Source organism: Protopterus annectens, chromosome 15.part0 (assembly GCF_019279795.1).
Source record: "Protopterus annectens isolate FY-2018-M chromosome 15.part0, PAN1.0, whole genome shotgun sequence".
In the NCBI taxonomy this organism is placed as follows: Eukaryota; Metazoa; Chordata; order Ceratodontiformes; family Protopteridae; genus Protopterus; species Protopterus annectens.
Window position 1 is genome coordinate 126196575 of NC_056749.1, and position 15319 is coordinate 126211893.

Here is a 15319-nt window from a genome sequence, read left to right on the forward strand (position 1 = left end):
GGACTTCATTCCTAGATGTTAGGGTTTATTTTCAGTATTAATTTTAGTCTTCTGAAATATTCCTTACTGCGTTTTATTCACATCTGTTCATGTGTAACGGTAATCCTTCATCAGTTCTCAAATATTTATACACTCCTTCCTGCTCAGGTTCCTTTATATCACATTCCTGTCCCAGATTATTTTTCTGGTACTGCAACCTTTCTGCTTTAAACGTTACTTTCACACAGTTATCAAAACCAAATGCCATTCTTATATTTTCTGAGAAAGTTTTAAACACTGGCAGTTATGCTTTAAATTCCTCATCCGATGAACTATAAAATTTAAGTCCTCCTTAAGAAGCAGATGAGATATCTTTAAACAAGTTTGTTTTCTTGAAGGCAAATTATAACCAAGGCCTAAACTGTGAATTAAACAGCTTAATGGGTTAAGGGCAAGACAAAACAACAGTGGTGACAAAGAATTGCCCTGGAATACCCCCCTTTGAATTTTTATCCCTAGGATAATAATTTGCCATCTGTCAGGGTTTAATTGCAAAGTGTCTTACCACTATTTCATGGTCATTTTAATGTAATTGTTCATTGTATGATGTATGTTATACATCTATTAGTAATCCTTTATTCATGGATGTGGTATGCTGTTACATGCTTTTTTTGTAATCTATCCATGCCATACTCAGATTCTTCCCATTTTTACAGTTCTCCAAATTAATTTATTTACCAACAAATAATTCTTTGTTCCGTATGACTTTATTTTGTTACTCTCTTGTTATTTTGCCATGATTGAGTTTTCCTGTAAATCACTATAAACTTTATCAGCATCAGTCCCAGTATATAGCTTGCATATTTTCAGAAGGCACGTTATTTCACTCTTAAAGAGAAGTATTTTTTTTTTTCTGTTGTTAACCAGGTTGGAATCTGTTCAGGATGTGCATATAGGTAGTTCTTACTCTAGGTTAAATCTTCATATAAAAATGTTAATACTTTCCTCTAAATTCTTTCCTGAGACGTTAAGCCAGAAGTTAGGTGCTCCATCAGGGCCTAGGAGTTTCCAGTTATGAGCTTTTATTAATTTTGTCTCAATTTCTCTCTGGGTTACTTCATACCATTTCGTATCCTGTACATTTGAACTTCTGTTTCTTTTGCTTCTTCTGTCTGTTCAGCATCTTTGTTATGTTTCACTGGGTCTTCATAAATATTTCTCCAAAATGCGCTTTGTTTCCCAATTCTCTATAAAACTTTTTTCGGTCATCAATGAATTGCTTATTCTTATATTTATCTGCTTATCTTCTAAGATTTTCTGCCTGTGCTGATATCTTTAATTTATTACTTGCAATAACGTATGATAGACCCTGGTCTTTCCTACTACTGAGCATTGCTTTTATCACGTCTGTCTTTCTAAGTATTTTAATGATCTGTTCCATCGTTTATCCTCCTCTAACAGTGATACTTCTTCTCTTAATTGCTTTATAATTATAATTATCTCTATTCGATGCTTCCATGATGGCATTGGAATTCTTCCTTTCCTCTCCCTTATTGGTCTGTGGTTTTGTGATAAAACTGCATCTGTTATTAATTTAGCTGCACATTAATATATCCTGTTTACTTTTGTTATATCAAATGAATTTCTGTTATTAGTCATGATTACTGTGTTTATCTGTTTTATCAAACATCTAAAATTATGGGCCTTATTTACTTTCTGTAATCTATTTCTTTCATTGATCTTAGTATGCCTGTCCGTTTCATGCTCTTTCCCTTGCTGTGCAACTCCAACTGAACTTTTGCATTGGTTTTCTACTGAAGGCTCCACGCCATCTTCATGTAGCAAATGAATATATGCTTCCTGTTTCACCTGTTCCCCCTAATTTGGGGACTCACTGCTGTGACATCACCTGAGTTGGATTTTCTACACTAAATCCTTCACTTCACAGTAATACATAATTTCAGTTTCTGTTTATTTATCTCTTCATTACTAATCCTCTTTTCTACATTCTGCCTTTGTTTTCATATTTTTTTGTATTATGAAATTTTCTATATATGGGTGTCTTTGCCTGTATTTCTCTTCAAATATTTTTGGTAATGCTTTTCTGTATTGATTAGTTTAGCTTTCTCCTTTGCATAAATTTTTTCAACATATATAATCTCTTTTTTTATCCTCAGTGGTGCAGTGGTTAGCATTGTCGCCTCACAGCAAGAGGTTCTCCGTTCTGATTCTTGGCTGGAGTGCCTTCTGTGCAAAGTCTGCATGTCCTCCCCGCAGTGGAGTGAACGTTAAAAACATGCAGGTAGCTGCGTGCGTGTGTGGGTGTTCCTTCCTTGAAAGTTGGTGCCAGGCTGGCAACTTGACACCATAAAAATCATACTGCCAATCATTAGCGTATTGGTGATCCGCTGTGGCGACCCCTAACCTTGGAAAGCTGAAAGACTTTTATTAAATCTCTTTTTTCTTCTCATATTCATATTTCTTCTTCAGATGTCTCCTGCTCCCTGTGTTACCCCTTAGCTTGGGGACTCTTTGTTCCATCATGCTGTGAAATAACCTGTACAAGACCTTTTACACTAAATCCTTCACTTTACAGGTATTCCATAATTTCAGCTTCAGTTTGTTTATCCTCTACTTTACTAATCTTCTGTTCTATGTTCTTCCTTTGTGATGTTATTTTTTTTGTATTGTGAAATTTTCCTTATCTGGGTGCCTGTATTTCTTTCAAATATCTCCAGAGCTGCTGTTTTTGTATTGATTAGTTTGGCTTTCTACTTTGCATAATTAGTGCTCCATATCAAGTGTCTTTTTTTCTTTCCCATGTCCATGTTTTTTTTTACCTTTTAAAAATATCAAGATTTTTTTTTTTTTATATTTTTGCACTTTGTCTTTTGCTTCTTTTTTTTCCCCCTGAGCAGCACAAAATTTCTTTACCTGTGTAATGTTTTTCATGAATCTGTTATATTACTGAACACAAATTTGCATTTAAAGCTTTTGACCTTTTTTCTTCTGGAAGTATTTTTCTTTCCTCTAATTTCTCTCTTAATTGTTTTGAATATTATCTATCCAGAAATTCTGGGCTTCTTGCATAATAGTAACAGTACATAATTTCCTTCTTGCCAATTGAACTGTTTTTATGTTTGCCTGGCTGCATTCTTAGAACCTCCTAGAAGATGTCAAAAATGAAAACTGGAATTTTGCCTTGGACAGATATTTAGTTTTTGGACCTTCTGCTGCCAAAGTCATCAAAAAGTGTGATGACAAGGAAAGCTGATTCAGGAATCTCAGATTTTCAGCATGTTTTCTCTGTTTTCATGGGATTCTCTGCTCCCTCATTTAACTTTGACAAAAAGCAAAATAAATAGTCCCAGCTGAATGTGGTAAACATATCTTTAAAAAGCAATGGCAGGGAGGTTCCAAAAAGAAAGCAGTATCCCCTCCAAAAAATAAAGGACAGACGAGTAAATTAGAAATACTATATGATGGACCGTGTTCCTTCCCCCCAATTTTCCCTGAATCTTCATTTGTCTGTCACTCTCTTTAGAACATATTGTTTCAGACAAATGGGTTTTGAATGTGATCAATTGGGAGGCTGTCCCATCTTTCCGGGGCAGTCTTACTCATTGACCAGCTCAAACTCTTCTCTTTCCTCCTGTCTTAAAATGGGTCCTCCTGACATTGTCCACACTTCAAAATGCCAAATTTCATATGGCCGAGACCATATGATCGACATTTGAAATGCTGACAATGCTGAACTGGCATCTCTGTACAGTGCGGAATGGAAAGATTTCCATTCCTACACTGTAGTGCGATCTCGGCGTTAATAGATTTAAGTTAGGAGGGTGTGGGAGGCTGCAGGGGGGCTTGTCCCCTCTGCTAGCAGTGTTTAGGTAAGTATTTGTTGTTTTTTACTTTTGTTTTTCATATGTTCGACATTTCAAATGTCGATCATATAGTTTTGGCCATATGAAATTCTGCATTTTGAAGTGTTGAACATATGAAGTAGATCCCTTAAAACATATGCTATCTCAGCGGTTAATAGAAGCTATTCCTAATTCTCTGTTAGGAGAAGAATTTTATTCACAAATGTTTTTACTGCCAAAAGAAGAAGATTCCTGGAGGCTAGTCTTGGCTTTTGCTTCCTGAACCAGTTTGGGATAGTGCACAAGTTCAAAATGCTTTCACTTTACAAGCTGTTACCCTTTGTTCCTGATTTCAGTTTCTTAGTAACTTTAGATTTAAAAGATGCATTTCATCACATTCCTATTCATCCATATTTTAGGCATTTCTTAAGGTTTTATATGTCTGGATCACATTATCAGTTCTTTACAGTGCCCTCTTGACTATCCACTGCTCCAAGAATGTTCACAAAATGTCTAGCTCCCGAGGTGGCTCACTGCATACTGGATGGTATCCCCATTTCCCGAGGTGGCTCACTGCAGACTGGACGGTATCCCCATTTCCCGAGGTGGCTCACTGCAGACTGGACGGTATCCCCATTTTTTTGTATTTAAATGACTGCAAACATAAGCCAGTCTTTTTCAAGTGTCAGGAATTTCTTTCTTGAGTAAGGGATCTTCTACAAGGACTGGGGTTTTCAAGAGAACATTCAGAAGTCTTTTCTGACTCTTTCTCACATGATTTTTTTTTAGGGATTCCTCTTGACACTTCAGTACAAAGAGCTTTTCTTCCACTGGAAAAATAGATCTCTATTTAGCTCTTTTCCTGCAGTTTTCCCTTCAGGTAGCCATCTCAGAGAGTGACTTTCATGGGCTTTTGGGTCCCATGACATCCATGATAACCATGATACCTCTTGTAAAACTCTACATACTCCAATCTAACAGAGTTCAGTGCCTTTTCAAGTGCAACCTGTATGGACAAGGAAGAACTGAGTGACTGTTCTTGCATTTACATTATCAATGCTCTGATATGACGTATGCCTGACCCGCACTTAACAAACTGTTTGCTTGCAATGGATGTGCTAGAATTCTGAGTAGAGGCTGAAATCTCTTTGCTAGTACTTTGGCATACAGTTTTGCTTCAATATTAATTACAGAGGTGGGTCTATATTTTTTAGATTTATTGTGATCTTTCCCTGGTTTGAGTAACACAGTTATTTTAAGGATGTTGGAGTATTGACTGTTTGTTTCTTGAAACAGTAAAAGCAGTGGCGACTTAGTGATTCTTTCAGTATCATGTACTGGTTATCAGTAAGGCTATCAGGTCACGGGGTGTATACTTGTAATAACAGAAATAATGTATTTTGGTATTAAGATGCTGCATAAAAATGTGTCATTTATGATATATTAACTGAGGAAAATGCAGACTCTGAAATATTTCATGGCAAGGCTAGTTGGCCTCACTGCAAACTTTGGCATATAATTAGGTGACTGCAAACTGGGAGTTATTGTGAAGCCACTTTATGAAACATAAACTGCCAGAATGAAGACTTTCTAGTAATTTCTTGGTGTGCTAAAAATGAGCTCAAACTACATGCCAAAAAGTATAGTATCATCACTTTTTGTAGACAGACCCTGCCCTCATCATAATGTATAAATAACGCTCCACTACAAAACTAAAATGTAGTCACAAACCCAAGAACTTAAATTGATGGCTCCCTGTCTTTTGATCATAATGTGACAGTGGTGGTTAGGAAATCCTTTTATATAGCCCAGCTAATTGTCAAAGGAATATCATAAACATCTAAAGAAGTTACCATTCTCTCACAGTTAGCATTAATCAGGCCAGTTATATAGTATACCAATCCCTTTGAGATGTATCTCACTAAACATATCAAACAATTAGAAAGAACCTGAAAGTACCTAACCAAAACAATTAGAGGTCTGACATCCAGAGCTATCAAGAGAAGCTGTAAACTCTATTCCTTTATTCAGCGTCTTATAGATTTTTCAGCGGAGATCTATGTCTGGCCTACCACAACATTATCCTGGACATCCTGTTTCTCAGCAGATCCAATATCTCATCTAATACTTGAACCAGGCACCTAAATCTTCACCAACAGATGGAAAAAAAAGGTTGTAGGTGGGACATGTTTATAACCCAGCAGTAGTCACCTGGTAGTACGAACTTTGGCTTTAGATGGTCATCAGTGTTGATATGATACGCCAATCCCATGTACAGAATGGTGAAAAAGGGGAATGATATTAATGCCTCCCAAATCTCTAGAATAAATTTCCCCTAGAGGTTAAGCAGTGCAAATCTCACTACTTTCCCTTTAATATAAACTAGATGGCAAGATGTGTGTCCATTAATTTACTCCAGGTTTGACTGATACGGCCATCCTGAAGAAAGAAGGTGAGGTTTGAGGAAAGGTACAGATAAGGAGTAAATGGCCGTATGGCTCACTGACACAATAAATTTAAATGTCGGGTCACTCCACAGCAAGTACAAATATGACACAGTCATTGTCCATGCTGGTGTGAACGACCTGAGACGTACCTCCCTGGACTACATGAAAAGAGACATAGAGGAGCTCTCTGATTATGTAGCCCAGGCAGGTATGACCCTGACCCTGAGCAGTATCCTTCCTTCACCAAGAATGATGCCACAACATTAGAGACAAGATGATCAGCTTTAACAATTGGCTTAATTTCTGGTGTCATTCAAAGGGGATCCAGTGTCTGTCTGCCTGGGATGACATGCTTGACAAGCCACGCTGCTTCGCAAGGGACAGCTTGCACCTGTCACCCCTGGGATTCCGGATATTGGCTAAGGCTCTTGCCACCCCCATACTGCCTTTTTTAGGCAAGGCTCAAATTCTAAACCTACCACCCTAGAAAACAAAAATGGGAAGAAACTAAGGGTAATGCTGCTCAATGCCAGAAGTCTAAATCTCAAAATGCACACACTCGAGGCCCTTCTCAGTATGGAGAACATCGATGTCTGTGCTGTGAATGAAACCTGGTTCAAGGCTCCTGAGAGCACCCCGGCACTATCAGGTTTTACCATATCATGCGTTCCGGCCCCAAAACCCGGACCACACCACAAAAGGAGGGGGTGTATCCATATTCATCAAGGATACCCACACCTCCAGGATGGTGGCAACGCACGAAGCATCGGAAACCATCCAGGTGCAATTAACCATAGGCAAAACTGCTCTACAATTTGTAGCATGCTACAGGCCACCCTCTCAAACTCAGGAACCCCACACAGCCTTCCTGAAGACACTGGAGGGTATAAATGTATCTCCAAACACCATTATATTGGGTGACTTCAACTACCCGAATAAAGACTGGGAACATTACTCAAGCCCCAACTTTCCAGCTCAAAGGTTCCTGGAGTTCATAAATTCAAATGCCATGGAACAACTAGTCACCGTTCCCACAAGAGGAGAAAATATACTAGATCTCATCATCACAAACATGGGGGAAAAATGCTCCACACCGGAAGTATATCCCTCATTGAGATCAGATCACAAACTTATCTCACTGGAAATCCACATCCCGCCCCCACCCCAAACAAAAAAGACCACAGTGAAGAACTCTAAAGCAAACTTCACACTACTCAAGACTGGTGTGGTATCCTTCAAGGCCCCCGAGCCAGTGGAAACCACAACCCAAGCTGCGGAAGCCCTTACAAATGCCTTCTACGAACACCTCCAGGACTGCATGGATCAGGCAATCCCTAATAAAACCAAGACTCTTTCCACCAAGGGCAAACGTCCAGTCTGGTGGACCCCAGCCATAAACAAATTTTACAATAAGAGGTGAAAGCTGTTACATGGTAGAGCAAAATCCATAAAAGAGAGGACACCCTTGATCATTATTAGTAAAAAAAATACGAGCACTCATAAAATCATCCAAGGCCAACTTTGAGAGAAAAATTGCAATAGATTCAAAAGACAATCATAAGGCCTTCTTCAGCTATGTTAGAAACCTGGGTGGAAACTCCCAGATATGCGCAGAATTAATCCAAAATGATACAAAAATCACTGAACCCACAGACATTGCCAACATACTGACAGACAGGTTCAGTGCAAACTTCACCCCCCTCTCCCCCCCAAAAGGAGAGATAACTATCCCAGCAGAGTGTAGCCTCCCAGACATCTCAAATGCATAGGTGAAAGCTGCTCTCTCTAAAGCTAAAAACACAGCATCAATGGGACCGGATGGTGTCCCCGGCTGTGTGCTACACGAACTCAACGAGGAACTAAACCCGCATATAAGGCAGCTGTTTAATCTTAGCCTTACCACAGGATACGTGCGCAAGGAGTGGTGTACGGCAACTGTGGTCCCACTCCACAAAGGCGGTACCTCTACGGACCCTGGTAATTACCGCCCCATAAGCTTAACAAGCCTGGTCTGCAAAGCTATGGAGAGGATCATAATGGAACTCATAAACAAAGACATAGGGGACTTGCAGACATTGGACCCGACCCAGTTTGGCTTTGTCAAGGGCAGATCATGCCTTTTGAACTTGGTCGACTTCTTCGAAACATTCACCAAGGCCATTGATGAGGGAAAGGCAGTCCATACAGCCTACCTTGACCTTGCAAAAACGTTCGACACAATACCCCACTCGGGTATTATAGAGAAACTTACCAGCTTAAATGTAAACCCATATGTCACAAGATGGGTTGCAAACTGGCTAAAGGACAGAACCCACAGGGTTAGAGTTGCTGGCGCCATGTCAGACTCCAAGCCAGTCACAAGTGGTGTCCCACAGGGCTCAGTCCTTGGCCCCCTGTTATTCGGCATCTACTTCTCAGAAGTACAGGCAAACATAGGAGGACTATGGCTGACAAAGTTTGCTAATGACTGCAAACTGGGCGCCATAGTGGAAAGTACATCGGACACAGATATCCTTCAGAGGGGTCTCACGGAAACTGATAACTGGTGCCAGAGCCATGGCCTGAAGTTAAATGCCAAAAAATGTATAGTCATACCCTTCGGGAAAAACAAGATAACCCCAAGCTACCATATAGGTGGCAATCCATTAAGCACAGAAGAGGTTATCAGGGACCTGGGGACCCAGGTTGACAGTGGCCTTTCTTTTGACACTCACATTGCTAAAGTGGTTAGAAAGACCTTCTACATTGCCCACCTGATCATGAAGGGATTCACATCCAGATCAAGTGAGGTCATTGTTCCCTGTACTCTTCACTTATCAGACCAATGATCGAGTACAATGCCCCATTCGGGATGTATCTCACCCGACACCTGCAGCAATTGGAGAGACCCCAAAAGTTCCTCACCAAAAGGATAAAGGGACTCCAAAATCTGTCATATGCTGCCAGACTGAAGAAACTCCAGCTCTATTCAGTCACATACCGCCTGCTCAGAGGTGACCTGTGCCTGACATACAAGGCCATGTCCAACCCGGAATTAATGGACATGCTCCACCTCAAAAAATCCAAATCTGCCAGATCCACTAGAGCAAGCGACTTAAACCTTAGCACGGATATGAATAGGACATGCTGGAGGGATGGATTTGTCACCCAGAGACTCCCTATGCTGTGGAATAGAATCCCGGTCCATGTGAGGCAGAGCACCTCGCTGGCTCTGTTCAAGAGAAATCTTGACCGGTGGATGGGAGATCGTAGGTTTACCCAGGAATCATCTCTGTGTCACTGCTGGACAGAGACACAACAAACTAATGGGCACATTATTTTTTAACATAAGGGGTGGCGTAAGCCACAAAACTTTGGGCTAGGCTTATAAATGCCTTAGGGCAGATAGCCTAGTATAAACCTATGAACCTATGAACCTAAAAGTAACTGATTCTATATTAAGTTTGCTTATAATAGCTGGAAATACAAACACTTGCTTTTGTGATTTTAACATGTAGGTGATAGTTTTAACCTTTCATTACTTTGAGTAAATGACAGTAAATTTACCTGTCTTACTAATTGTCAATACTTGTAAAAAAGGCATTTATAGATGTTAATGACTGCTTTATTTTTAGATGTTTTTATGTCAAGGCCTATTTTAAATTTATGTTCTAGAATTTAAGTAGCAGCTCATCTGTTTGCTCTGTATTATATTTCCTAATATCAGTCTGTTCTATCATGTAGCCTGGGTGTTGCAACTTGTAGAATGATTGAATTTTAATTTACAGCTCTACCCACAGATGAAGATAGGTGTACTCTTCACTAGACTTTGGGCAATTTAAATGTCAGCCTCTTGCTCGATGAACTATTTTTTTTTTCATTTTGTTAAACTAAGGGGCCAGTGCTACATTGTTTGTAGCCCATATTATCTGATGCAAGGATAAATCTCTTAATTTGATAGATTGGGTTGAGCATGTGAAATATTTACATGCTGCACGTATGAGGATAAGCAGTAATCATTTCTAGCATGAACAGCTGTACTTGGCTTTGAAATGCATTGTCTGACTCGCCTCTGTTCAGTGTCAGCCACGGATCACAATATCCCGACTTCCTAGTATTTGGTGCATATCTCCACTCTCTGGTCTGACCTGCCCTTACCTGAGTCGGTCACAATGCTAAAATCCCCTCCTCACCCAGTAATCCCCTCTCCACCAGGCAGTACAGGAAAGTTTCCAGTTTTAAATGTATTCGGTTCAACAAAAAAGATGCATAAAAAGCTGGAAGATTGAAGTTAAGGCTATAAACAGTCCAAACAATAATATATTGTTGTGGGAACTTCACTGTCATCTGTTTACTGACCTGTACAATGTAGTTTCCAGCACTCAGAGGGTACAAGACAGAGCAGCTAATCCTGGACAGGATGTCAGTCTATCATACATGCTTACAATATTTCATTTCTCGCATGTCCATTTTGTTTTTTTTTTTTTTTAAATATTTGCTTTGAGTAGCTTTGAGCAACACTTACTTTTATCCATTCATGGTATTCAATTGATCGTGGTGGTGCAGCAGTTAGCGTTGTTGCCTCACAGCAAGAGGTTCTCCCGTTCGATTCTCGGCTGGAGCGCCTTCTGTGTGGAGTCTGCATGTCCTCGCCGCGGTCGAATGACATTAAAGACATGCAGGTAGGTGCAAGCGTGAATGGGCATGCCTTTGTTGAAGGTTGGGTGTCAGGCTGGCAACTCGGCACCGTAAAAATCCACTGCCAATCATGAGCGGACTGGAGTTCCGCTGTGGCGACCCCTAACTGGGAAAAGCCGAAAGTCATTACATGGTATTCAATAGATGGGCTGCAGATGGAGATTTGTTTATTTATTTATTTTTTATTTTGTTTTAATATTTGAGGCAGTAAAACATTGAAAGGATGATAGCTAAAAGCAGGAATGACAAAGTAGAAGTGAAACCCATAAAAATTGTTAAAGTAATGGTGAATTAGTACAGTGCACTATATAAACAAGACACAGAGGTGGAAAGTAGCACACAGGACATGTCTGACAGAGTGTTTCTTAAGCAATCTGGAATTATAGAGCTGACTGACATAAGTATATTTTTGGCATTATTTCTTATCAGTACTGCACTGGTTATATTTATTTGCTTAACAGTACTGCACTGTTTTTATTTATTTGCTTGACTGAATTATTTACTTTTCTTTGTCTGCATTTATATATTTGCTGACCTCTCGTTTAGTTTTTGTTTTTCTCGTACCCTCATACCCAACTGCTGCTGTGTTCTTAAAGTTGGTGGCTTTTGCTGTTGCCCGCCCCTACTGTAAATATGATCTGAGATGCTCCTCCCAGTCCCGTCTCATTAGCTCATTCTATCTAATACAGAGCTCATTTGGGAAGGCCAAACCATTTAGTTCCTTAACCTTGAATTATCTTCTGTTCCTCCTCACTCCCTTTCCACTTTACTAACAAACAAACAAAAAAAAATACTTTATTCATCTGCTTTTACTGTATTTGTGTTTCATCCTCCTACTCTATTACTTAATCTTGCTTTTTCTGCTACTTGCTGCTGCTTGTTCTCTAAAGTGGTCAATTGAATATTTTCCTGTTGGATTTATTACTGCTTGTTTATAACCTGTTTAAATTGTAAGTGTTATTCTAAGCCCCTTAGTTTTGGTTTAAGCTCTTGGGATTTAGGCCTAACCTTAGCTCTCCTTGGCCTTTCTGTCTCAGATTCTGACAAATATGGATGGGCAATTTCCTATAGTTTCTCCTGCCAGTCTGGTTGATATGGGCATCCTGAGACAGTATAGTAACTGCCTCTTGTACACCGACAACCACCTACTACTACCACCTAAAAACACAATTTGTGAGAGATGTAATTACATTAGGAACCTAGAGACTATGCTCTCTCCCTCACAAGTCAGTATATCTGGCACTGAGAAGGTTGTCAACACAATCACTACACCTCAAACACCACCCACACCTACACAGCACACACCCACATACGTGGAGGTCCTCAACAAAAACTTACCCAAACGAAGGAGACCTCCAAGGCAAAAACACACGCAATCGCCACAGCTCTTCACACCATATACCATGCATAGTTCACATACCTGTGTCTCAAAGCCGCTACCGCTTAACCATAAACCCAACATATTAGTCACAGGAGACTTCATTGTGAGACACGCAGATGTCCCTCTCACCAGGCTGGATAAGGAGAAAGTCACAGTTAGTTGTCTGTCAGGGGCCAGAATCCATCATATCACATACGCACTCAAGTCTTTCAACAACTGTACTGTTATGACTCTGTCACAGTCCATGTTGGTGTGAATGACTTCAGACACACCTCCCAGGACTATATGAAGAGAGACATGATTGAACTCCCTGAATATCTGTCCCAGGTAGGTATGTCCCCAGCCTTAAGCAGCATTCTACTATCATCCAGTATGATGCCTCAATGCAAACAGAAAATGGCTGACTTTAACAATTGGCTTAGTTTCTGCTTTTATTCTGGGGAATCCAGTACTTGACAGCCTGGGAAGATATGATTGACAGACCACAATGTTTTGCCAGAGATGGCCTGCATCTGTCTCACTTGGGCTTCAGGCAAAGGCCCTTGCTTCCCCAAATTGCTGTCCATGACCAAGAAGGAGCAGGTGCCAAATTGGAAGCAATCTCTCCTTAGCCTGAACTAGCAAATAAGAGCACTAGTGAAATCCTCCAAAGCAAATTTTGAGTCCAAATAGGCCATATCTACTAGAGACAATCATAAGGCCTTCTTCACATATGCCTGCACTCTTAAAGGAAGCTGCCAGATCTGTTCAGAGCTTCTTTTCAAGGAAATGACATATACAAATGCTGTAGATATATCAAACTTGCTGGCTGACCGAGTCAGCAAAAACTTCACCCCTATGCCCCCCCCATCAGTAAATCAGGACATTCCCAGTACCTGCCCCCTTCCCCTTATATCTAGGGAACAGGTTATCACTGCTGTCTCAAAGGCAAAAAATACAGCCTCCATGGGACTCGATAACATTCCCAGGCTGCATCCTACATGAACTCGGGAAGGAACTTGCAGCACCATTAGGCACCCTATTCAACCAAAGCCTGAATACTGGCTTTGTCCCAGCTGAGTGGAGGACAGCCACCATCATCCTTTTGCACAAAAGTGGAAGTGTCCAGTGATCCGGGCAATTATAGAACCATCAACCTAACTAGCCTGATCTACAAGACTATGGAATGGATTATCACGGACCTCATTAACAAGGACATTGGCAACCTCTAAACGCTTGATTCAACACAGTTTGGCTTCGTCATGGGGAGGTCATGTCTGTTAAATTTGGTCGACTTCTTTGAGACAGTTAACAAAGCTATGGACGATGGGAAGATGATGCACACCACCTACCTTGACCTGGCCAAAGTCTTCGACACTATTCCCCACTCGGGCATAATAGATAAATTCTCTCAACTAGGCATCAATTCATATGTTACCAGATCTGTAGCTAACTGCCTCACGGATAGAACCCACCTAGTCAAAATAGGGGAAGCCACCTCAAGCAGTAGACTCATAATGAGCAGCGTACCCCAGAGTTTGGTTTTGGGGCCTATGTTTCTGATATACTTTTCTGAGGTGCACTCCAAAACCAGTGGGCTATGGCTGACCAAGTGTGCAGATGAATGCAAGCTGGGCGCTGTCATCAATTCCCCTAGTGATGTGGACATCCTTCAAGAGGGTCTCATCCAAACAAATGACTTGTGCCAAAAATATGGCCTCAAGCTGAATTCCAAAAAATGCATCATCATCCCCTTTGGGGGGAGTGACATCCCCACAAATGATCACATTATTAACAACATCCTAAGCACGCAATCAGTAGTGAGGGATTTGGGCACTCAGGGTGATAGCAAACTGGCTTTTGACCAACATGTTGCTTCCGTTCTACGGAAAGCTTTCTACATGGTCCACCTCATAAGTAAGGGTTTCTCATCCAGGGCCAAGGAGGTCATAACATCCCTGTATTTTTCCCTTATAAGGCAAATTATTGAGTACAATGCCCAGTTTGGTATGTACCTCGCAAAGCACATGCAGCAGCTGGACAGACCACAGAGGTTCCTCACCAGGAGAATCCAGGCCCTCAAAAATTTACCAAACACAGATAGTCTAAAAGCCTTATCCCTCTACACAGTTTCATACAGACTCCTCAGAGGTGACCTCTGTCTGGCATACAAGGTGATCTCAGACACCTCCTTGATGGGACTTCTGGATATCTGCAAGTCAAGCTCCACTCAAGTAACCCGCATGCATGGACTGAACCTGGTCTGTGACATCAGTAGGAGTTGCTGGCGGGACAGATTTGTGTCCCAGAGAATTCCCCCATCTGTGGAATAGACTCCCTCTCCACGTCAAGCAGAAGAGTACCTCTTTACCCCTTTTTAAGCTCAATCTGGATAACTGGATGGGAAACAGAAAATACATCCCTGGGATTCCACCCATGTCCCTGCTGGGCATCTAGCACTGACTTGTTTAAACATGGGCTAAACTCTTGGCTAGGCTTATAAGGGCCACCGGGGCAATAACCTAGAAACTTCCTATGAACATATTTCAGATAATTACATTTTCCTCAGTTAACAGAAATAAGGGTTATAAACATCAAAATAAAAGAAACAGAAATTAAAGAAACAAAAAAAGAATAATACACACACACACACACACACACACACACACACACACACACACACAAATCTGGTAGTAAAGTAATTACAGTAGAAGTGCAGAAAATGTAGGCGATAACAAAAGATTAGCTAGTGTTTTTTAAACATATTTTTGTAGAAGAAGATGTGTTGTTGACCTGGAAAAAAAGTAGTAGTGGTAGTTAAGGAGGGGGAAAGATCCCCTTGATCTAGGGTCATACAGCCCTATTTCAATTCTAAATTATAAAGTATGTATGTATGACAATTTCCGCAAAAAGAATGGCAAAGGTATTGCTAGGAATAATAGGCCTGTATCAGTGTGGATTTGTAAAAGGCAGACAAACATTTGACAATATTA